Raw genomic sequence first — 10,877 nt, 5'->3', positions numbered from 1 at the left:
ATGCGACCTGGCAGTTGCACAATGTTTTTGTATTTCACTTTCACTTTCCCTTTCTCAATTTCACAAACATTTGGAAAACATGACAGCCAGTGTTATCTTAAATCACTAGCCCCTCACCAATATGGGCTCGATCCTCACTCGGGGCGTTGAATTCTCCATGTAAAGAAGACAACCAGTTGGCTCACGGAGAAGCATCTGGGATCTTCCTCAAACATGAAAACTAGAAAGTCGCCGTAAGACCTATAATTGTGTCGGTACGACGTTAAAGGCCTCTTGCCAATAAAGATCATTCCGGTCCGTCTCGACGCGTCGGTAGTACGATAGAATTTTTGTTTAAAAAAAAAAGAAACGGATCCCATGGAAATCGTTTTCACTTTACTTTCTATGTGAGGAATTGCAATTGCATTTGCAAGTTGAGAACCATTGTCGTTGTACTGCTGAAGGAAATTTCATCCTTGCGACATTTGATTCTTCCGTCGTTTTGTTTATAATTATAGTTTACAGACTGTCGACTTGACATTTTATTTTCTGATCAAGACACCATGACTTTCATTTAAATGTTTTAACAGTAAAATGAAATTTTAAAGTAATTAAAAACAGCCACTATGTTTAAAAAACAATTTTTTTCAGTGAACTGTAAATACAAAATGCAATTTGAAAGAAAAATGTTCTGTTTTTAGAAGACGTATACATAATTTTGACGTGATCAGACAAAAGAAAAAATACAAACTAAACAAATTTGACTATATTCAAACTGGGATTGCAGAAATTAACCTATCAAACCCCAATACATAAAAAAAAGTTCTAACCTAAATGAAACCGTTGGACAATCAAAACGAGATCTACTTTATTTTAAAGAGATAAACAGATTCAGTTCTCAATAACTAGCCGATTTTAATAAAACAATAAAATCATCTAAACTTTTGCTTACTGTTAACAACTGAATACCTCCACTTCATACTTCTAAAAGGATTTAGTTCTCGAAGTTCACCTTTATTGATGAAAGTCATTATTAACTCCGTCACACGTGGAAAAATCGAACGCTGATTCTACCGGGACTATTTCAATAAAAAAATGATAATATTTTAAGGCAGAAAACTGCACTACAAAGGAACCTTATATCGATGTTAACATAAAAACGCCATCAAATCCGGAGTCATTTTTTAAATTACTTAAGGGCTCAATTATACGGAATACACCACAGGGATAGTAAATTGTCACATCAAACTTATTATGAAACAAGAAGTATCTTTAAAAAAGATACACGGCCGCATTAGTCTACGCACACTTTAAGCTACGAAACGTGCATGCACTCTGCACTTTTACATACGATCGGGTATTTATAAAGCAAAAAAAGATGTACTTTTTAAAGTAAATTTTTCATGCTTTTATGTAGAACATATTTTACAGAACGCATATTTTACATCTTAAATATAATGATCATAATCTAGGAAACTTTGACAAAAAATAAGATTAAAGGAGGGGCCAAAAAGACGAGGGGGGGGGGAGGTGAAATTACCATTTTTGAAATCCGATCAAGGGATACGAAATGACCAAAATGGGGACTAATTGAATGGGGGAAGAGTTGACTAGGGGACGAGTTCACTGTAAATCGTTTACGGGAGATCACTCTGTATCAGAGTAGCCGAGCCGCAGAGGATTCCGTTTTATGACGTTTTACAAGCTATTTCCACAGGAGCCTTGCAACGGATTATACTGTCTAACAATACAGCTCAGCGCATCTGCACGCCCCTTAAGAGAATATTATCTATTCCATTCGGAAACCTGTGGAATTTTCATCCACCAATCAAAATGCACAGTTTTAATCAGCTGTTTAATGACCTTCACTCCAGATATAAACAGGAAGCAAAGATAAAATCAGTACCGGCCTGCGGCTGGAAAAAAATGCTGACCGCAATTATTACATCTTAAATGGCGGGTAAATGTTGTCAGATGTTAAAAATCAGAATCAAAATAATTATAGATACGTATAAATAAACTGCACTCTTTCTGTAGTATTAGATAGTTTTAACGACTAGTAAAAACCTTTCTTCAACTAATCCACCAAAACAAAATATCTGGTGCCGAATGTCAAAACCATCCGCATCTATAAGAAAAACAACTTTAAAATATATTATTTAGTGAAACCAGAAAAACAACTTTAAAATATATTATTTAGAGATAAACCTATTTAGCGTTGTAAAGATACCATCTCCTATACAAGCAGTTGCCCTATAAATGTTGGTCAAAAACTCACTGCAGAAACGTTCCTTCTTAATTTAGTTCCATCCTAACTGCCACTTTGTCTTAAATTTTATTTGAGGTTGCTTACTATAACAATGTTACCTGTTGACAATGAAATGAAATATACGTCTAAAATTTAGAATGAATTTTTGAAAGGTGTTGAAAAAGTGTTAAGAGATATATAAACGGAGCTACGAATCAATTGGAAAAGCAGAATAGTAGCAATAAACATAACGATTGTCGTGTATATTAGTTAACGTTGAATGTCATATTCTTTTTACTCGCAAGCGGTCTTGTTCATTTTCTTCTTTCGGTAGGAATTGATTCCCGATATATATGTATATAATATTAAATATCAGATATTGACTGAAATATAAATACAATTTACTATAGTTATTGTAAGACAACCAATATGTACACCTCTTTTATTGTAATCATTTTCTCATTCGGGATTTGAAACCCTTTATTATACGCCTCTTGTTTAAACAACAAAAACATCAATAACCATAATCCCGAATTATATATTCTAGACTCTAAACTCAATTCGTAATGCATAAAAAGATGAAAAGAAAATATTTTAAGAACATTCACTTTGTAACAAAGGTAAGCAAATGCAGCTTTAACTGTTTACCATGAAAAAAGAGAGCATTCTCTATACTTAGAATATTTAATTAATATTAACGTAGAATATACTTAGGGAAAAAAAGTCGAGATGTTGCTTTCAGTTGGTCATACGTATTCTTTATATAGTAAAATTTCATTCTAAAATATTTATCAAAGAACGTTTTCCAACTAGCAACGGATGGTGGTTATTTGCGTTCGTTTTATTTTCTTCACAGAAATTGTATGAATATCACGGTTACTTGTAGTCATTGCTTTAGGGGAATACTTTAAAAAGAGCCTATGGTATAATCAAGAGTCATCCATTCTTTACCTGAGCAAGTCTTCGCTTTCCTTGCATCCTTCCTTAGCAATCTTTTCTGAGAGGTGGTGTTTTGAGCTCCATTTGGCACATATAATGTATTTCATAAAGTTATTAAATGAAACATATTTCTACACTTTAAGCCATTTAAGTGGAGTTTTAGCCTCTGTCATATCAAGGATAGGATTATTATTCATCTATTATCTTCATCCTTGACGACACCCACCAAGTACTAGTCCTGTAGATTGGGCAATTCGCGATTATACTTCCAACCGACAGTGTCGGGAAGTTACGAATTCGCGAACAGACGACTGTAAAAATTGCCGAAATGTCTGTCGTTCATTGAAAAATTATGAACGATTATATTTGTAATTGTTTACTGCTTGAAACAGGTTTGCTGACATAATGGCTTTTTATTGGTATGGAGCTGCAGCTGCTTGTAAATAATGGATAATCGTATCAGAAATTAATTTCATGAAAAATGAAAAAGAATTACATATGTACCAGCAAGAACAACAAAGTAAATGTCAACAATATGAAGATGCAAAATAATCTGTAAGTTTGTTTAGAACTGCTAAAGTATTTCGAACAAAGATATTGTGACATCAAATTGGTTTTGCTTTACACAGATAAAATGGACAGTTTTGCTAAAACCATAGAAAGACTAAGAATAAAGTGCTTTTCGTTTTTTCGTTTTGTCACTTAGGCTGCATGGCATCAAATTTTCATACACCGCTCCAAATTACACAAGACGGTTTCAATATGCATTAGACGGCGCCAAGTTTTAATCATTCGTTCCATTTTACACTGCCGACTTGGGATCTAAGTGTTCCGGGTTCGAGCCTCACCAGGGACTGGCGACTTCACACATTGGGGCTAAGTACTGGTCATTCCCAGGAAAGAAAACCCCTGTGTATCGGTGCTATACATCAGACACGTTAAGGAACCAAGGGAGTCTATTCGAAGAAATGATAGGGCTTATTGCCCGGATAACCTTGTATCTTCACTCTGTCTTAAACTGCTCTCCCTTGAGCAAAACGTGTGAGGTAAGTCACCTACCTATACCTCAAAAAGACCGCTCGGGATGGCTAAACAATTACAAAGACTTGCAGAAGGCTTTCCGAAGATGCCGAGTAAATAACGACGGGTTTCCGAACATGCCGATGGTTTGCCGAAGATCCCGAAGCCATCCCGAATAAAACATTCGGCGTCGAAATTTTAAAACTTTTAAAAATTTGAATGCCGAAGTTTTTTCGATAGTGACTGCCAGAAGGGTTGCCAGAAGGACACGGAATGGTTCCAGAACATCGCGAAGACATACGGAAACATCCAAATTTTGCGCATTCCGCATTCTGGAAGCCTTCGGGGGCCTAGTGGACGGCAGGTCTAACATGAAAACGTGTCGCGTGTAAAACCCAGGTGCACATTTGAACTTTTTTGATTTTCACTATATAAGTATGGTGATAGGCATGTGACTTTGTCATTCATGATGAGATTAAAAAAAGCTTAATCATAAATATTAAGTGTAAAGTGTATTGATGGTACCGTTTGCGTTGACTCATACCTTCTAAGCAAATAACAGGCTTTTAGTCCCCTACTAATTATATGTTCACCTTATCAGAACAACATTCAAAACTCATGTTTCAGGGACCTTGTCATGGGATTTTGTGCCTTCTCCACAAGTCCCAAACCCGTTGAATATTTTCTTCAAATTTGGGTCAAATGCTCAAATCATCGAAACGACGTGCTCCATGTTCTAGGCACACTGATACACGGTCAAGGTCACTATTGAAGGAAGCATTGGAATTTCGTTTCCGTTCCATATGTCCTGGACTACTTCAGATTTTTCATGAAACTTGGCGTAGAGCCCTTAGGTAAAATCTTACCATGGAACCTGGCATTAACAACAGTAATTTTTCGGATGATAATATTAGCCGGTTAGGGACACTGTATTGCATGGCAATACTCCATTCACTTGTTTAGGACTATGTCAAGGTCACTGTCACAGAAATCGTCAATACGTAAAGAGTTTTTGTAACAGAGTTTTATTATTTCGCCGAATGAATAGATGTACAAGTGAAGTTGTTTGAAAGTACACTAGATCTAAGGTCAAGGGCACTAGGTAATGACGGCCAAATCCTTCTATTTGATTATAGGTCAGCTAAGATTCGTGGATGAGCATTTTTAAATCTTACGGCATGATTTTAGTGGTTTATTTATTCAAAGGTCAGATCATTACCTGTTACTTGCAAGTAACATCATAAAAATAACTGGCATAGAAATTACAAACAAAATATTGAATTTCATACTTTCATCTGTCCCTAAATATTACGTCATTTCCATAACTCATGTGGAATCCCTGTGATAGCTGAACAGATTTAAGTATTTATTTTTCTTTCAAAGAGGTTTCATAGAAGAATGTTGTGATGTTTTCATTGTAAGAACTATGTCCTTTACAAAATAAAATGTAATATGTATATTCTGATGGTCAACATGTTTTATTTTTAGTGAGTAACTTTTTGTCTGTCATTACCGTAACTATCATTTTAGCCTCATTGCTGATTTAAGATTTAAGAGCATAACACCCATTTGTAGATTTTGCCTACATGGTTCCACACCTTGAATTTAAAATACTTATTTAGACTAAATAAAGCAGTGATGTGACAAAATGTAAATAATTTGTCATTTCCGTAACTGTCATTTCCATAACCTGGTAGTTACGGAAATTACATTTTGTTATTAATAACAGAGATTATATTACAGAAAACAATTCTTCAATTAATGTTTTATACAATTGTTAAAAAGTGTTTTTGGAAGCCTTACTTTAAAACGGAATGCTAACGTCAAATATAGCACTTGCTAACCGTACTATGTCATTTCTGTAACGCTGATTGCGAGCAGATCTCTCATAATCTGTGTAAAAATATTTTTCATTTTACAAAGTCTTTGAACCTTTGAGACACGTTTGTTTTGCAAAATAATGTTTTCAATAATGTTGACAGATTCGTGTTCTAGTTAGGGGAAATTATAAGAAAATATCTGTGGTTACGGTAATGACAAAGTGCTTGGAAAAGGCAAACAAGAAACATATTTAAAATAATGCTATTTTCCCACTATGGATTAGTTTTCTACTTAAGCATAACCAACTGTACGTGGCTAAACCAAAATTTTCTAAATTACAAAGCTTGAAAATTATCATTTTTTATCCCTAAAAGTTAAAGAATTCATAGAATGACCCACAAATAATTACATACGCACTGTTTGTGTGTGGTGGTGGGGGAGGGGAGGGGTGGTGAGGAGGACGTCACTCATAAACACAGCTTGTATTATTCAAACAGCTAGATGATAAAGAGCGGCCCCAGCAAGAGACGAGTGGGAAAAAAATAATCTGAAACCAGGCATTTTCACTACCTATCTAACCTATTTGACCTCTTGTTTTGTCATGGCCCAAACTGTCGTTCTGCTATTCTGCTGGAGTTTTTCTACTATTCTGCCACCTTTGACCACCCCTACTCACCACTCCCAAAATACCTCCCGCCCCATCAAATAAAATATTTTCCAAGATATCCACCTCTGACCTTGACCCCCCCCCCCCCCCCCCCCAAAAAAAAAATCCCCCGCCCCGCGAAGATGTTCACTTTTGACCCATTGACCCCTCTCCCGCCGAATATGCCCTTGAAATTTCTCGTTCTGCTATTCCGTGGAGTTGTTTTGCTATTCTGTTAACTTCGCACAGACCCTCTGTTGAACCGTAATTTTCATACAACAATTCGTCAGATGTGTGAAAAAAATCGTACGAATTTCACACACACATTTGTGAAAATTTTGTTGGTACTAAGAGGTGGTTTAAAAATGGGGCTTGAAAATTTCACAATACCTACTTGTGACATATTCGTATGTATTTGTCAAGCAATGTATGAGGAATTCGTACGAAATTTTCACACGTGTGACGAATTCGTTTGTTTGAAAATTGCGGTTCAACAGAGCTCACCTAGTAGGCACAACTGCTATTTACTTTTGACCATTGTGAGAACTTATGGTGAACATTCAAGTAAAATCCACTGTGGTATTTTTGTCACTGACCGTTTCAAGGCGATGTTCATTGGTATTACTTCATATGTATTAATTGTCTTAGTTGTCTGTTTGTTAAAGGAATAACCATTTCTGATTTTTTCTCGCTAAAATACTTCATACATTTTAGAACGTCACATCTCAAAGATAGCATTAAGTTATTATAAGACATGGGAATCGCCATACATATACTTCGTTCACCTCTTTTATTATGTTCTACATCTTCTCTTCATCTGTCTAAAGAAAATGGTTACATTTTATACACCGTCTTCCAATTTTTCCTCATGAAAGATACATTCTGAATAGTCATGTTATATTTCCTGTACTAATAAAGAAATAATAGCCAAACCGTCTTTCAAAACCATTTATACACGATGGGCGATTAAACGTTGAGCGTAATTGTTTCGTACCACGTATAAGCGCCTGAGTGTATAAATAGTTTTAAACTATGGTTTTGCTATAAATTATTTCGATTCCTATACATCTTCTTTGTTTATACACGTATCGACCGGAAATGGTTATACGTATTGCTGAATAGTTTGAGTGCAAGTGATTGCGTTTTATACCCCAGTCACACATACGGCGCGGATAGCTACGTCTAACCACGGATAGAAACGCAGTAATTCGTATCGATCCGTACCTGAGCCGTACCTAAAAGTAGTAATCCGTATTAACACTTGGTCAAAACGTATTCAAGGCGTACTCAAAACTTGCAAGTTTCTCCAACTTTTGAACATAAACAAAAGTTTGAGCGATCCGTGGCCATTTGAGCGTGACTTAGTCCAACTTGGTCGAAACTTATTCATGCGTAGTTAAACGCACTAAACGTAGTTATCCGTACCGAAACGTACCTTGCCGTAGTTTGACATGTTATAAAAGATAATCGTAATGAAAACGCTGGCTACACGTGGCCTATTTATATCAAACTTACCGTCCCGTTATTAAACCTTAATGCGAACGTAGTCATGCGTATTGATCCTTAGCTTAACGTAGTTATCCGAGGCTGTCCTTACTTAAGCGTAGTTCAACGTAGTTCACCGCAGATCCGTCAACGCGCTGGGCAAGTTGTCAAGTCTAGTAAAACGTAGTTCAACGTAGTACGCCGTACCTATCCGTACTTTTTCGCGTCCTGTATCTTTTTGTTCCCCATTTCTCACCATTTTTCCCGAACTAAGACGTACTGCTCCGTACTTATCCGTGTCCACTCCACCACAGATCATTCCCATCCGCACCGTACCTCAACGCACGGACATATCCGTATGTGTGACTGTAGCTTTATTCTGCACAGCAAATTACCAACTCAGTTTGCGGGCAAATAAATCAGGACAGTTGCGCTAAGTGACATTTCGTTTTAAACTTGTTTTAAGTAATATATGAATATTTGATCAAATTTGGAAGCGCTATTTCTCGATGCGTACGTGACCAGATATCACGTCGACGTGATGTCAACATTATATTGTTGTGATGATTTAAGCATTGCCTAGTCATATTAGAATACAAGTCAAATGGTTTATCGCGGCCAGAAATTTGTACAAACCGGACAGAAGTTGCGAAATTGTCATTTGTGCAGGAAAGAAGCGTTTACCATAATGTCCAGTACTGGACAGGTATAGTGACCATGCACGAGGGGGTCCGATCCCCTGCCCCCCGCCCCCCCCCCCCCACCCCCCGCCCTTGAAATTTTGAAATTTAGCATTTCATTTTTTGCATTCTGGGACAGTTTTATGGACTAACCTGTTAAATTTGGGAAAATGATAAAATCAAGCTTTCTTGAAGGTAAAATTCTTAGTTTCTTTTAGATAAATGATATGAATTATGTCGGGGTCGTATGTAGCAACAGCCGCATATACTTTACATGCAGTCCTAATGTTGCCTTTTTCGAAAAACATTTTCTTTCCTTCTTGTCTTCTTTCCTTTTTTAAAGATTTTCCAGAGGGGTTCCCCCCCCCCCCCCCCCCCCCCCCTCTGGATCCGCGCATGGTAACATATCATGCTTTCTGTTTATGCAGGTAAACTTGTGTTTGGTTAAATTTCAACAGAGCACAATTGTCTGAACTGTGTACAAACTCATTACTGTTTTCTCAGGCAAGGGTGGAAAAAAGTGGTAGACAATGAAAGCACTAACAGTTTTATTAAAAAAAATAAACAATGAGACAAACATTTCCAACATCTTTGGACGGTTCAAAAATCCCATGTTAAAGATGACATTGGTAAAAAATGAAATCTGGCCAGATGATGGTGGGAATGGGCTAGTTTGATTAGAATTTGATAGAAAATGACAAATTAATTGCAATTTTGTTGAAAATGAGGAAATATACCAAAATACCACATTTTCACTGTTTTGAGTGTATTTTTTTCAAAAACTGCATATTTATAGGTTACTGAATGCTATTTTCTGGCCATCAGAGATAAAAGTGAACATATATAACAATTTAAATGTGTAATTTGCATGCAGATCAGAGTAGAAAATGTCAAAACAGGGCAAAACAAGGCTGAATTTAGGATATCTGCTTACAAAATCTGACGCTTTGTCTTATGGTACTGAAAATGCCGTAAAAACTTGGAAACTGTTGATATCAAGCTAAAACCTTGTATTTCTTCTTGCATTTGGGTTTCTTGTACATTTCAAATGAAACTGGCACACTGTCAGAGAAAAACGTTTTTCTTATAGGCATACAGACACTAAATAGAAAAATGGCGCGAAAAAAATGGTAGTCGCATAATGGCGGACACAAATAGTCCTCAGTTTTTTTGCTTTGTAGAGCTATTTTCCTTATTTTCTTTGCATTTTTTTTTGCTAAAATCACGTGACAAATCTATGCTTGACATGTAGGTAGCATTTTCATAATGAAATAACAACATGACAAAATTTTTCATGGAAACTTAGATCATACACCACCAGTATAATTTGGGGTCTCATTTTTTAGCTGATTTTGCAGTTTGTGTGTTTGACTGAAATTATTTTTCTTGCATCAAACATGACCCCCACTTTTCTTTTGATTTTTAGTTAACACTGACAATATTCTTCAAGAAAATGTAAGTTACAGAAATTTAAAATGGGTCCTGATGTGTGCTGCGGTCATTGGAAATAGGTCAATTTTATATAGAATAAAGAACAACAACTATTTAGTGTGTTATAACCTTAAACATACGATAAAGCCCGAAACGCGTGAAAACGTTCCGAATGTAAATCGGGTGAAGTAGGCGCTCTTATGTATAGAGTTAGATTATGCGTCTAGATTGATTAAACTGGTCGAGTCTACTTACTTATTACTTGAGGATGAAAAAAAACGTGTTTTTTTAAATGTTGCTCTTAAACAAGGGTGACGGTTGAACTCCTAAAAGTACAACAACATTTAATTCACAACAAATCGTACGGTATGTTCTATAATCAGTAGAAGCTAGTCGTATTTACGCTTATGAGACCTGTTTCACCCATAAGTAAAGAATTCACAGGTCCATCATGAAATATTTTCCCATTTTCCCCAGCGCGCATATACTTTACCTACTCAATATGCATCATCGGCCGCGATCAATAATTTTTATAAACGTTTTACGAATAAAAGTGGGGACTCGAAGTATTCGTGCGTATACGAATTCTCTATGTATACTTTCAGCATTATCGGCCATTACAGCTGAA

Source organism: Mercenaria mercenaria, chromosome 4 (genome assembly GCF_021730395.1).
Source record: "Mercenaria mercenaria strain notata chromosome 4, MADL_Memer_1, whole genome shotgun sequence".
In the NCBI taxonomy this organism is placed as follows: Eukaryota; Metazoa; Mollusca; class Bivalvia; order Venerida; family Veneridae; genus Mercenaria; species Mercenaria mercenaria.
The sequence above is the reverse complement of the archived record's forward strand: the minus strand, read 5'-3'. Positions refer to the sequence as shown.